This window comes from Ambystoma mexicanum, chromosome 9 (genome assembly GCF_040938575.1).
Source record: "Ambystoma mexicanum isolate Mex_15411 chromosome 9, UKY_AmexF1_1, whole genome shotgun sequence".
NCBI classification, from domain to species: Eukaryota; Metazoa; Chordata; class Amphibia; order Caudata; family Ambystomatidae; genus Ambystoma; species Ambystoma mexicanum.
The window spans coordinates 21,562,936-21,578,650 of record NC_090931.1 but is presented as its reverse complement, the minus strand read 5'-3'; positions in this window follow the sequence as shown (position 1 = coordinate 21,578,650).

The following is a 15,715-nucleotide window of genomic DNA, read 5'->3' as shown; positions in this document are numbered from 1 at the left end:
AAACTAGAGAACTGATAAGACCTCAGAGACTAGAGAACGGATAAGACCTCAGAGACTAGAGAACGGATAAGACCTCAGAGACTAGAGAATGGATAAGACCTCAGAGACTAGAGAACTGATAAGACCTCAGAGACTAGAGAACTGATAAGATCCCAGAGACTAGAGAACGGATAAGACCTCAGAGACTAGAGAACTGATAAGACCTCAGGCACTAGAGAACAGATAAGACCTCAGAGACTAGAGAACTGATAAGACCTCAGAGACTAGAGAACTGATAAGACTTCTGGCACTAGAGAACTGATAAGACCCCAGAGACTAGAGAAGGGATAAGACCTCAGAGACTAGAGAACTGATAAGACCTCAGACACTAGATAACTGATAAGACCTCTGAAACTAAAGAACTGATAAGACCTCAGAGACTAGAGAACGGATAAGACCTCAGAGACTAGAGAACGGATAAGACCTCAGAGACTAGAGAATGGATAAGACCTCAGAGACTAGAGAACTGATAAGACCTCAGAGACTAGAGAACTGATAAGATCCCAGAGACTAGAGAACGGATAAGACCTCAGAGACTAGAGAACTGATAAGACCTCAGGCACTAGAGAACAGATAAGACCTCAGAGACTAGAGAACTGATAAGACCTCAGAGACTAGAGAACTGATAAGACTTCTGGCACTAGAGAACTGATAAGACCTCAGAGACTAGAGAAATGATAAGACATCAGAGACTAGAGCACTGATAAAACCTCAGAGACTAGAGAAATGATAAGACCTCAGAGACTATAGAACTGCTAAAACCTCAGAGACTAGAGAACGGATAAGACATCAGAGACTAGAGAACTGCTAAAACCTCAGAGACTAGAGAACTGATAAGACCTCAAAGACTAGATAACAGATAAGACCTCAGAGACTAGAGAACTGATAAGACCTCAGAGATTAGAGAATGGATAAGATCTCAGAGACTAGAGAACTGGTAAAACCTCAGAGACTAGAGAACTGATAAGACCTCAGAGACTAGAGAACTGGTAAGACCTCAGAGACTAGAGAACTGATGAGACCTCAGAGACTAGAGAACTGATAAGACCTCTGAAACTAGAGAACTGATAAGACCCCAGAGACTAGAGAACGGATACGACCTCAGAGACTAGAGAACTGATAAGACCTCAAAGACTAGAGAACTGATAAGACCTCAGAGACTAGAGAACGGATAAGACCTCAGAGACTAGAGAACTGATAAGACCTCAGAGACTAGAGAACTGATAAGATCCCAGAGACTAGAGAACTGATAAGACCTCAGAGACTAGAGCACTGATAAAACCTCAGAGACTAGAGAAATGATAAGACCTCAGAGATTAGAGAATGGATAAGACCTCAGAGACTAGAGAACTGGTAAAACCTCAGAGACTAGAGAACTGATAAGACCTCAGAGACTAGAGAACTAGTAAGATCTCAGAGACTAGAGAACTGATAAGACCTCAGAGACTAGAGAACTGATAAGACTTCTGAAACTAGAGAACTGATAAGACCCCAGAGACTAGAGAAGGGATAAGACCTCAGAGACTAGAGAACTGATAAGACCTCAGACACTAGATAACTGATAAGACCTCTGAAACTAGAGAACTGATAAGACCTCAGAGACTAGAGGACGGATAAGACCTCAGAGACTAGAGAACGGATAAGACCTCAGAGACTAGAGAATGGATAAGACCTCAGAGACTAGAGAACTGATAAGACCTCAGAGACTAGAGAACTGATAAGATCCCAGAGACTAGAGAACGGATAAGACCTCAGAGACTAGAGAACTGATAAGACCTCAGGCACTAGAGAACAGATAAGACCTCAGAGACTAGAGAACTGATAAGACCTCAGAGACTAGAGAACTGATAAGACTTCTGGCACTAGAGAACTGATAAGACCCCAGAGACTAGAGAAGGGATAAGACCTCAGAGACTAGAGAACTGATAAGACCTCAGACACTAGATAACTGATAAGACCTCTGAAACTAAAGAACTGATAAGACCTCAGAGACTAGAGAACGGATAAGACCTCAGAGACTAGAGAACGGATAAGACCTCAGAGACTAGAGAATGGATAAGACCTCAGAGACTAGAGAACTGATAAGACCTCAGAGACTAGAGAACTGATAAGATCCCAGAGACTAGAGAACGGATAAGACCTCAGAGACTAGAGAACTGATAAGACCTCAGGCACTAGAGAACAGATAAGACCTCAGAGACTAGAGAACTGATAAGACCTCAGAGACTAGAGAACTGATAAGACTTCTGGCACTAGAGAACTGATAAGACCTCAGAGACTAGAGAAATGATAAGACATCAGAGACTAGAGCACTGATAAAACCTCAGAGACTAGAGAAATGATAAGACCTCAGAGACTATAGAACTGCTAAAACCTCAGAGACTAGAGAACGGATAAGACATCAGAGACTAGAGAACTGCTAAAACCTCAGAGACTAGAGAACTGATAAGACCTCAAAGACTAGATAACAGATAAGACCTCAGAGACTAGAGAACTGATAAGACCTCAGAGATTAGAGAATGGATAAGATCTCAGAGACTAGAGAACTGGTAAAACCTCAGAGACTAGAGAACTGATAAGACCTCAGAGACTAGAGAACTGGTAAGACCTCAGAGACTAGAGAACTGATGAGACCTCAGAGACTAGAGAACTGATAAGACCTCTGAAACTAGAGAACTGATAAGACCCCAGAGACTAGAGAACGGATACGACCTCAGAGACTAGAGAACTGATAAGACCTCAAAGACTAGAGAACTGATAAGACCTCAGAGACTAGAGAACGGATAAGACCTCAGAGACTAGAGAACTGATAAGACCTCAGAGACTAGAGAACTGATAAGATCCCAGAGACTAGAGAACTGATAAGACCTCAGAGACTAGAGCACTGATAAAACCTCAGAGACTAGAGAAATGATAAGACCTCAGAGATTAGAGAATGGATAAGACCTCAGAGACTAGAGAACTGGTAAAACCTCAGAGACTAGAGAACTGATAAGACCTCAGAGACTAGAGAACTGGTAAGACCTCAGAGACTAGAGAACTGATAAGACCTCAGAGACTAGAGAATTGATAAGACCTCTGAAACTAGAGAACTGATAAGACCCCAGAGACTAGAGAAGGGATAAGACCTCAGAGACTAGAGAACTGATAAGACCTCAGACACTAGATAACTGATAAGACCTCTGAAACTAGAGAACTAATAAGACCTCAGAGACTAGAGAACGGGTAAGACCTCAGAGACTAGAGAACGGATAAGACCTCAGAGACTAGAGAATGGATAAGACCTCAGAGACTAGAGAACTGATAAGACCTCAGAGACTAGAGAACTGATAAGATACCAGAGACTAGAGAATGGATAAGACCTCAGAGACTAGAGAACTGATAAGACCTCAGGCACTAGAGAACAGATAAGACCTCAGAGACTAGAGAACTGATAAGACCTCAGAGACTAGAGAACTGATAAGACTTCTGGCACTAGAGAACTGATAAGACCTCAGAGATTAGAGAACTGATAAGACATCAGAGACTAGAGCACTGATAAAACCTCAGAGACTAGAGAAATGATAAGACCTCAGAGACTATAGAACTGCTAAAACCTCAGAGACTAGAGAACTGATAAGACCTCAGAGACTAGATAACAGATAAGACCTCAGAGACTAGAGAACTGATAAGACCTCAGAGATTAGAGAATGGATAAGACCTCAAAGACTAGAGAACTGGTAAAACCTCAGAGACTAGAGAACTGATAAGAGCTCAGAGACTAGAGAACTGATAAGAGCTCAGACACTAGAGAACTGATAAGACCGCAGAGACTAGAGAACTGATAAGACCTCAGAGACGAGAGAACTTGGAAGACCTCATAGACTGGAGAACTGATAAGACCTCAGAGACTGGAGAACGGATAAGACCTCAGAGACTAGAGAACTGATAAAACCTCAGAGACTAGAGAACTGCTAAAACCTCAGAGACTAGAGAACTGTTAAGACCCCAGAGACTAGAGGACGGATAAAACCTCAGAGACTAGAGAACTGGTAAGACCTCAGAGACTGGAGAACTGATAAGACCTCAGAGACTAGAGAACTGATAAGACTTCAGACACTAGAGAACTGATAAGACCTCAGAGACTAGAGAACGGATAAGACATCAGAGACTAGAGAACTGCTAAAACCTCAGAGACTAGAGAACTGATAAGACCTCAAAGACTAGATAACAGATAAGACCTCAGAGACTAGAGAACTGATAAGACCTCAGAGATTAGAGAACGGATAAGATCTCAGAGACTAGAGAACTGGTAAAACCTCAGAGACTAGAGAACTGATAAGACCTCAGAGACTAGAGAACTGGTAAGACCTCAGAGACTAGAGAACTGATAAGACCTCAGAGACTAGAGAACTGATAAGACCTCTGAAACTAGAGAACTGATAAGACCCCAGAGACTAGAGAAGGGATAAGACCTCAGAGACTAGAGAACTGATAAGACCTCAGACACTAGATAACTGATAAGACCTCTGAAACTAGAGAACTGATAAGACCTCAGAGACTAGAGAACGGATAAGACCTCAGAGACTAGAGAACGGATAAGACCTCAGAGACTAGAGAATGGATAAGACCTCAGAGACTAGAGAACTGATAAGACCTCAGAGACTAGAGAACTGATAAGATCCCAGAGACTAGAGAACGGATAAGACCTCAGAGACTAGAGAACTGATATGACCTCAGGCACTAGAGAACAGATAAGACCTCAGAGACTAGAGAACTGATAAGACCTCAGAGACTAGAGAACTGATAAGACTTCTGGCACTAGAGAACTGATAAGACCTCAGAGACTAGAGAACTGATAAGACATCAGGGACTAGAGCACTGATAAAACCTCAGAGACTAGAGAAATGATAAGACATCAGAGACTATAGAACTGCTAAAACCTCAGAGACTAGAGAACTGATAAGACCTCAGAGACTAGAGAACTGATAAGACCTCAGAGATTAGAGAATGGATAAGACCTCAGAGACTAGAGAATTGGTAAAACCTCAGAGACTAGAGAACTGATAAGACCTCAGAGACTAGAGAACTGATAAGAGCTCAGACACTAGAGAACTGATAAGACCGCAGAGACTAGAGAACTGATAAGACCTCAGAGACAAGAGAACTTGGAAGACCTCATAGACTGGAGAACTGATAAGACCTCAGAGACTGGAGAACGGATAAGACCTCAGAGACTAGAGAACTGATAAAACCTCAGAGACTAGAGAACTGCTAAAACCTCAGAGACTAGAGAACTGATAAGACCTCAGAGACTAGAGGACGGATAAGACCTCAGAGACTAGAGAACTGATAAAACCTCAGAGACTAGAGAACTGGTAAGACCTCAGAGACTGGGGAACTGATAAGACCTCAGAGACTAGAGAACTGATAAGACTTCAGACACTAGAGAACTGATAAGACCTCAGAGACTAGAGAACGGATAAGACATCAGAGACTAGAGAACTGCTAAAACCTCAGAGACTAGAGAACTGATAAGACCTCAGAGACTAGATAACAGATAAGACCTCAGAGACTAGAGAACTGATAAGACCTCAGAGATTAGAGAATGGATAAGATCTCAGAGACTAGAGAACTGGTAAAACCTCAGAGACTGGAGAACTGATAAGACCTCAGAGACTAGAGAACTGGTAAGACCTCAGAGACTAGAGAACTGATAAGAACTCAGAGACTAGAGAACTGATAAGACCTCTGAAACTAGAGAACTGATAAGACCCCAGAGACTAGAGAACGGATAAGACCTCAGAGACTAGAGAACTGATAAGACCTCTGAAACTAGAGAACTGATAAGACCTCAGAGACTAGAGAACGGATAAGACCTCAGAGACTAGAGAACTGATAAGACCTGAGAGACTAGAGAACTGATAAGATCCCAGAGACTAGAGAACTGATAAGACCTCAGAGACTAGAGCACTGATAAAACCTCAGAGACTAGAGAAATGATAAGACCTCAGAGATTAGAGAATGGATAAGACCTCAGAGACTAGAGAACTGGTAAAACCTCAGAGACTAGAGAACTGATAAGACCCCAGAGACTAGAGAACGGATACGACCTCAGAGACTAGAGAACTGATAAGACCTCAAAGACTAGAGAACTGATAAGACCTCAGAGACTAGAGAACGGATAAGACCTCAGAGACTAGAGAACTGATAAGACCTCAGAGACTAGAGAACTGATAAGATCCCAGAGACTAGAGAACTGATAAGACCTCAGAGACTAGAGCACTGATAAAACCTCAGAGACTAGAGAAATGATAAGACCTCAGAGATTAGAGAATGGATAAGACCTCAGAGACTAGAGAACTGGTAAAACCTCAGAGACTAGAGAACTGATAAGACCTCAGAGACTAGAGAACTAGTAAGATCTCAGAGACTAGAGAACTGATAAGACCTCAGAGACTAGAGAACTGATAAGACCTCTGAAACTAGAGAACTGATAAGACCCCAGAGACTAGAGAAGGGATAAGACCTCAGAGACTAGAGAACTGATAAGACCTCAGACACTAGATAACTGATAAGACCTCTGAAACTAGAGAACTGATAAGACCTCAGAGACTAGAGGACGGATAAGACCTCAGAGACTAGAGAACGGATAAGACCTCAGAGACTAGAGAATGGATAAGACCTCAGAGACTAGAGAACTGATAGGACCTCAGAGACTAGAGAACTGATAAGATCCCAGAGACTAGAGAACGGATAAGACCTCAGAGACTAGAGAACTGATAAGACCTCAGGCACTAGAGAACAGATAAGACCTCAGAGACTAGAGAACTGATAAGACCTCAGAGACTAGAGAACTGATAAGACTTCTGGCACTAGAGAACTGATAAGACCCCAGAGACTAGAGAAGGGATAAGACCTCAGAGACTAGAGAACTGATAAGACCTCAGACACTAGATAACTGATAAGACCTCTGAAACTAAAGAACTGATAAGACCTCAGAGACTAGAGAACGGATAAGACCTCAGAGACTAGAGAACGGATAAGACCTCAGAGACTAGAGAATGGATAAGACCTCAGAGACTAGAGAACTGATAAGACCTCAGAGACTAGAGAACTGATAAGATCCCAGAGACTAGAGAACGGATAAGACCTCAGAGACTAGAGAACTGATAAGACCTCAGGCACTAGAGAACAGATAAGACCTCAGAGACTAGAGAACTGATAAGACCTCAGAGACTAGAGAACTGATAAGACTTCTGGCACTAGAGAACTGATAAGACCTCAGAGACTAGAGAAATGATAAGACATCAGAGACTAGAGCACTGATAAAACCTCAGAGACTAGAGAAATGATAAGACCTCAGAGACTATAGAACTGCTAAAACCTCAGAGACTAGAGAACGGATAAGACATCAGAGACTAGAGAACTGCTAAAACCTCAGAGACTAGAGAACTGATAAGACCTCAAAGACTAGATAACAGATAAGACCTCAGAGACTAGAGAACTGATAAGACCTCAGAGATTAGAGAATGGATAAGATCTCAGAGACTAGAGAACTGGTAAAACCTCAGAGACTAGAGAACTGATAAGACCTCAGAGACTAGAGAACTGGTAAGACCTCAGAGACTAGAGAACTGATGAGACCTCAGAGACTAGAGAACTGATAAGACCTCTGAAACTAGAGAACTGATAAGACCCCAGAGACTAGAGAACGGATACGACCTCAGAGACTAGAGAACTGATAAGACCTCAAAGACTAGAGAACTGATAAGACCTCAGAGACTAGAGAACGGATAAGACCTCAGAGACTAGAGAACTGATAAGACCTCAGAGACTAGAGAACTGATAAGATCCCAGAGACTAGAGAACTGATAAGACCTCAGAGACTAGAGCACTGATAAAACCTCAGAGACTAGAGAAATGATAAGACCTCAGAGATTAGAGAATGGATAAGACCTCAGAGACTAGAGAACTGGTAAAACCTCAGAGACTAGAGAACTGATAAGACCTCAGAGACTAGAGAACTGGTAAGACCTCAGAGACTAGAGAACTGATAAGACCTCAGAGACTAGAGAATTGATAAGACCTCTGAAACTAGAGAACTGATAAGACCCCAGAGACTAGAGAAGGGATAAGACCTCAGAGACGAGAGAACTGATAAGACCTCAGACACTAGATAACTGATAAGACCTCTGAAACTAGAGAACTAATAAGACCTCAGAGACTAGAGAACGGATAAGACCTCAGAGACTAGAGAACGGATAAGACCTCAGAGACTAGAGAATGGATAAGACCTCAGAGACTAGAGAACTGATAAGACCTCAGAGACTAGAGAACTGATAAGATACCAGAGACTAGAGAATGGATAAGACCTCAGAGACTAGAGAACTGATAAGACCTCAGGCACTAGAGAACAGATAAGACCTCAGAGACTAGAGAACTGATAAGACCTCAGAGATTAGAGAACTGATAAGACATCAGAGACTAGAGCACTGATAAAACCTCAGAGACTAGAGAAATGATAAGACCTCAGAGACTATAGAACTGCTAAAACCTCAGAGACTAGAGAACTGATAAGACCTCAGAGACTAGATAACAGATAAGACCTCAGAGACTAGAGAACTGATAAGACCTCAGAGATTAGAGAATGGATAAGACCTCAAAGACTAGAGAACTGGTAAAACCTCAGAGACTAGAGAACTGATAAGACCTCAGAGACTAGAGAACTGATAAGAGCTCAGACACTAGAGAACTGATAAGACCGCAGAGACTAGAGAACTGATAAGACCTCAGAGACGAGAGAACTTGGAAGACCTCATAGACTGGAGAACTGATAAGACCTCAGAGACTGGAGAACGGATAAGACCTCAGAGACTAGAGAACTGATAAAACCTCAGAGACTAGAGAACTGCTAAAACCTCAGAGACTAGAGAACTGTTAAGACCCCAGAGACTAGAGGACGGATAAAACCTCAGAGACTAGAGAACTGGTAAGACCTCAGAGACTGGAGTACTGATAAGACCTCAGAGACTAGAGAACTGATAAGACTTCAGACACTAGAGAACTGATAAGACCTCAGAGACTAGAGAACGGATAAGACATCAGAGACTAGAGAACTGCTAAAACCTCAGAGACTAGAGAACTGATAAGACCTCAAAGACTAGATAACAGATAAGACCTCAGAGACTAGAGAACTGATAAGACCTCAGAGATTAGAGAACGGATAAGATCTCAGAGACTAGAGAACTGGTAAAACCTCAGAGACTAGAGAACTGATAAGACCTCAGAGACTAGAGAACTGGTAAGACCTCAGAGACTAGAGAACTGATAAGACCTCAGAGACTAGAGAACTGATAAGACCTCTGAAACTAGAGAACTGATAAGACCCCAGAGACTAGAGAAGGGATAAGACCTCAGAGACTAGAGAACTGATAAGACCTCAGACACTAGATAACTGATAAGACCTCTGAAACTAGAGAACTGATAAGACCTCAGAGACTAGAGAACGGATAAGACCTCAGAGACTAGAGAACGGATAAGACCTCAGAGACTAGAGAATGGATAAGACCTCAGAGACTAGAGAACTGATAAGACCTCAGAGACTAGAGAACTGATAAGATCCCAGAGACTAGAGAACGGATAAGACCTCAGAGACTAGAGAACTGATAAGACCTCAGGCACTAGAGAACAGATAAGACCTCAGAGACTAGAGAACTGATAAGACCTCAGAGACTAGAGAACTGATAAGACTTCTGGCACTAGAGAACTGATAAGACCTCAGAGACTAGAGAACTGATAAGACATCAGGGACTAGAGCACTGATAAAACCTCAGAGACTAGAGAAATGATAAGACATCAGAGACTATAGAACTGCTAAAACCTCAGAGACTAGAGAACTGATAAGACCTCAGAGACTAGAGAACTGATAAGACCTCAGAGATTAGAGAATGGATAAGACCTCAGAGACTAGAGAATTGGTAAAACCTCAGAGACTAGAGAACTGATAAGACCTCAGAGACTAGAGAACTGATAAGAGCTCAGACACTAGAGAACTGATAAGACCGCAGAGACTAGAGAACTGATAAGACCTCAGAGACAAGAGAACTTGGAAGACCTCATAGACTGGAGAACTGATAAGACCTCAGAGACTGGAGAACGGATAAGACCTCAGAGACTAGAGAACTGATAAAACCTCAGAGACTAGAGAACTGCTAAAACCTCAGAGACTAGAGAACTGATAAGACTTCAGAGACTAGAGGACGGATAAGACCTCAGAGACTAGAGAACTGATAAAACCTCAGAGACTAGAGAACTGGTAAGACCTCAGAGACTGGGGAACTGATAAGACCTCAGAGACTAGAGAACTGATAAGACTTCAGACACTAGAGAACTGATAAGACCTCAGAGACTAGAGAACGGATAAGACATCAGAGACTAGAGAACTGCTAAAACCTCAGAGACTAGAGAACTGATAAGACCTCAGAGACTAGATAACAGATAAGACCTCAGAGACTAGAGAACTGATAAGACCTCAGAGATTAGAGAATGGATAAGATCTCAGAGACTAGAGAACTGGTAAAACCTCAGAGACTGGAGAACTGATAAGACCTCAGAGACTAGAGAACTGGTAAGACCTCAGAGACTAGAGAACTGATAAGAACTCAGAGACTAGAGAACTGATAAGACCTCTGAAACTAGAGAACTGATAAGACCCCAGAGACTAGAGAACGGATAAGACCTCAGAGACTAGAGAACTGATAAGACCTCTGAAACTAGAGAACTGATAAGACCTCAGAGACTAGAGAACGGATAAGACCACAGAGACTAGAGAACTGATAAGACCTGAGAGACTAGAGAACTGATAAGATCCCAGAGACTAGAGAACTGATAAGACCTCAGAGACTAGAGCACTGATAAAACCTCAGAGACTAGAGAAATGATATGACCTCAGAGATTAGAGAATGGATAAGACCTCAGAGACTAGAGAACTGGTAAAACCTCAGAGACTAGAGAACTGATAAGACCTCAGAGACTAGAGAACTGATAATACCTCAGAGACCTCTGAAACTAGAGAACTGATAAGACCCCAGAGACTAGAGAAGGGATAAGACCTCAGAGACTAGAGAACTGATAAGACATCAGACACCAGATAACTTATAAGACCTCTGAAACTAGAGAACTGATAAGACCTCAGAGACTAGAGAATGGATAAGACCTCAGAGACTAGAGAACGGATAAGACCTCAGAGACTAGAGAATGGATAAGACCTCAGAGACTAGAGAACTGATAAGACCTCAGAGACTAGAGAACTGATAAGATCCCAGAGACTAGAGAACGAATAAGACCTCAGAGACTAGAGAACTGATAAGACCTCAGAGACTAGAGAACTGATAAGATCTCTGAAACTAGAGAACTGATAAGACCCCAGAGACTAGAGAACTGCTAAAACCTCAGAGACTAGAGAACTGATAAGACCTCAAAGACTAGAGAACGGATAAGACATCAGAGACTAGAGAACTGCTAAAACCTCAGAGACTATAGAACTGATAAGACCTCAAAGACTAGATAACAGATAAGACCTCAGAGACTAGAGAACTGATAAGACCTCAGAGATTAGAGAATGGATAAGATCTCAGAGACTAGAGAACTGGTAAAACCTCAGAGACTAGAGAACTGATAAGACCTCAGAGACTAGAGAACTGGTAAGACCTCAGAGACTGGAGAACTGATAAGACCTCAGAGATTAGAGAATGGATAAGATCTCAGAGACTAGAGAACTGGTAAAACCTCAGATACTAGAGAACTGATAAGACCTCAGAGACTAGAGAACTGATAAGACCTCAGAGATTCGAGAATGGATAAGATCTCAGAGACTAGAGAACTGGTAAAACCTCAGAGACTAGGGAACTGATAAGACCTCAGAGACTAGAGAACTGGTAAGACCTTAGAGACTAGAGAACTGATAAGACCTCAGAGACTAGAGAACTGGTAAAACCTCAGAGACTAGAGAACTGATACGACCTCAGAGACTAGAGAACTGGTAAGACCTCAGAGACTAGAGAACTGATAAGACCTCAGAGACTAGAGAACTGATAAGACCTCTGAAACTAGAGAACTGATAAGACCCCAGAGACTAGAGAACGGATACGACCTCAGAGACTAGAGAACTGATAAGACCTCTGAAACTAGAGAACTGATAAGACCTCAAAGACTAGAGAACTGATAAGACCTCAGAGACTAGAGAACGGATAAGACCTCAGAGACTAGAGAACTGATAAGACCTCAGAGACTAGAGAACTGATAAGATCCCAGAGACTAGAGAACTGATAAGACCTCAGAGACTAGAGCACTGATAAAACTTCAGAGACTAGAGAAATGATAAGACCTCAGAGATTAGAGAATGGATAAGACCTCAGAGACTAGAGAACTGGTAAAACCTCAGAGACTAGAGAACTGATAAGACCTCAGAGACTAGAGAACTGGTAAGACCTCAGAGACTAGAGAACTGATAAGACCTCAGAGACTAGAGAACTGATAAGACCTCTGAAACTAGAGAACTGATAAGACCCCAGAGACTAGAGAAGGGATAAGACCTCAGAGACTAGAGAACTGATAAGACCTCAGACACTAGATAACTGATAAGACCTCTGAAACTAGAGAACTGATAAGACCTCAGAGACTAGAGAACGGATAAGACCTCAGAGACTAGAGAACGGATAAGACCTCAGAGAGACTAGAGAACTGATAAGACCTCAGAGACTAGAGAACTGATAAGATCCCAGAGACTAGAGAAAGAATAAGACCTCAGAGACTAAAGAACTGATAAGACCTCAGGCACTAGAGAACAGATAAGACCTCAGAGACTAGAGAACTGATAAGACCTCAGAGACTAGAGAACTGATAAGACTTCTGGCACTAGAGAACTGATAAGACCTCAGAGACTAGAGAACTGATAAGACATCAGAGACTAGAGCACTGATAAAACCTCAGAGACTAGAGAAATTATAAGACCTCAGAGACTATAGAACTGCTAAAACCTCAGAGACTAGAGAACTGAAAAGACCTCAGAGACTAGATAACAGATAAGACCTCAGAGACTAGAGAACTGATAAGACCTCAGAGATTAGAGAATGGATAAGACCTCAGAGACTAGAGAACTGGTAAAACCTCAGAGACTAGGGAACTGATAAGACCTCAGAGACTAGAGAACTGATAAGAGCTCAGACACTAGAGAACTGATAAGACCGTAGAGACTAGAGAACTGATAAGACCTCAGAGACGAGAGATCTTGGAAGACCTCATAGACTGGAGAACTGATAAGACCTCAGAGACTGGAGAACGGATAAGACCTCTGAAACTAGAGAACTGATAAGACCCCAGAGACTAGAGAAGGGATAAGACCTCAGAGACTAGAGAACTGATAAGACCTCAGACACTAGATAACTGATAAGACCTCTGAAACTAGAGAACTGATAAGACCTCAGAGACTAGAGAACGGATAAGACCTCAGAGACTAGAGAACGGATAAGACCTCAGAGAGACTAGAGAACGGATAAGACCTCAGAGACTAGAGAACTGATAAGATCCCAGAGACTAGAGAACGGATAAGACCTCAGAGACTAAAGAACTGATAAGACCTCAGGCACTAGAGAACAGATAAGACCTCAGAGACTAGAGAACTGATAAGACCTCAGAGACTAGAGAACTGATAAGACTTCTGGCACTAGAGAACTGATAAGACCTCAGAGACTAGAGAACTGATAAGACATCAGAGACTAGAGCACTGATAAAACCTCAGAGACTAGAGAAATTATAAGACCTCAGAGACTATAGAACTGCTAAAACCTCAGAGACTAGAGAACTGATAAGACCTCAGAGACTAGATAACAGATAAGACCTCAGAGACTAGAGAACTGATAAGACCTCAGAGATTAGAGAATGGATAAGACCTCAGAGACTAGAGAACTGGTAAAACCTCAGAGACTAGGGAACTGATAAGACCTCAGAGACTAGAGAACTGATAAGAGCTCAGACACTAGAGAACTGATAAGACCTCAGAGACGAGAGATCTTGGAAGACCTCATAGACTGGAGAACTGATAAGACCTCAGAGACTGGAGAACGGATAAGACCTCAGAGACTAGAGAACTGATAAAACCTCAGAGACTAGAGAACTGCTTAAACCTCAGAGACTAGAGAACTGATAAGACCCCAGAGACTAGAGGACGGATAAGACCTCAGAGACTAGAGAACTGATAAGACCTCAGAGAATAGAGAATGGATAAGATCTCAGAGACTAGAGAACTGGTAAAACCTCAGAGACTAGAGAACTGATAAGACCTCAGAGACTAGAGAACTGGTAAGACCTCAGAGACTAGAGAACTGATAAGACCTCAGAGACTAGAGAACTGGTAAAACCTCAGAGACTAGAGAACTGATAAGACCTCAGAGACTAGAGAACTGGTAAGACCTCAGAGACTAGAGAACTGATAAGACCTCAGAGACTAGAGAACTGATAAGACCTCTGAAACTAGAGAACTGATAAGACCCCAGAGACTAGAGAACGGATATGACCTCAGAGACTAGAGAACTGATAAGATCCCAGAGACTAGAGAACTGATAAGACCTCAGAGACTAGAGCACTGATAAAACCTCAGAGACTAGAGAACTGATAAAACTTCAGAGACTAGAGAACTGGTAAGACCTCAGAGACTGGGGAACTGATAAGACCTCAGAGACTAGAGAACTGATAAGACTTCAGACACTAGAGAACTGATAAGACCTCAGAGACTAGAGAACGGATAAGACATCAGAGACTAGAGAACTGCTAAAACCTCAGAGACTAGAGAACTGATAAGACCTCAGAGACTAGATAACAGATAAGACCTCAGAGACTAGAGAACTGATAAGACCTCAGAGATTAGAGAATGGATAAGATCTCAGAGACTAGAGAACTGGTAAAACCTCAGAGACTGGAGAACTGATAAGACCTCAGAGACTAGAGAACTGGTAAGACCTCAGAGACTAGAGAACTGATAAGAACTCAGAGACTAGAGAACTGATAAGACCTCTGAAACTAGAGAACTGATAAGACCCCAGAGACTAGAGAACGGATAAGACCTCAGAGACTAGAGAACTGATAAGACCTCTGAAACTAGAGAACTGATAAGACCTCAGAGACTAGAGAACGGATAAGACCTCAGAGACTAGAGAACTGATAAGACCTGAGAGACTAGAGAACTGATAAGATCCCAGAGACTAGAGAACTGATAAGACCTCAGAGACTAGAGCACTGATAAAACCTCAGAGACTAGAGAAATGATAAGACCTCAGAGATTAGAGAATGGATAAGACCTCAGAGACTAGAGAACTGGTAAACCCTCAGAGACTAGAGAACTGATAAGACCTCAGAGACTAGAGATCTGATAAGACCTAAGAGACCTCTGAAACTAGAGAACTGATAAGACCCCAGAGACTAGAGAAGGGATAAGACCTCAGAGACTAGAGAACTGATAAGACATCAGACACCAGATAACTTATAAGACCTCTGAAACTAGAGAACTGATAAGACCTCAGAGACTAGAGAATGGATAAGACCTCAGAGACTAGAGAACGGATAAGACCTCAGAGACTAGAGAATGGATAAGACCTCAGAGACTAGAGAACTGATAAGACCTCAGAGACTAGAGAACTGA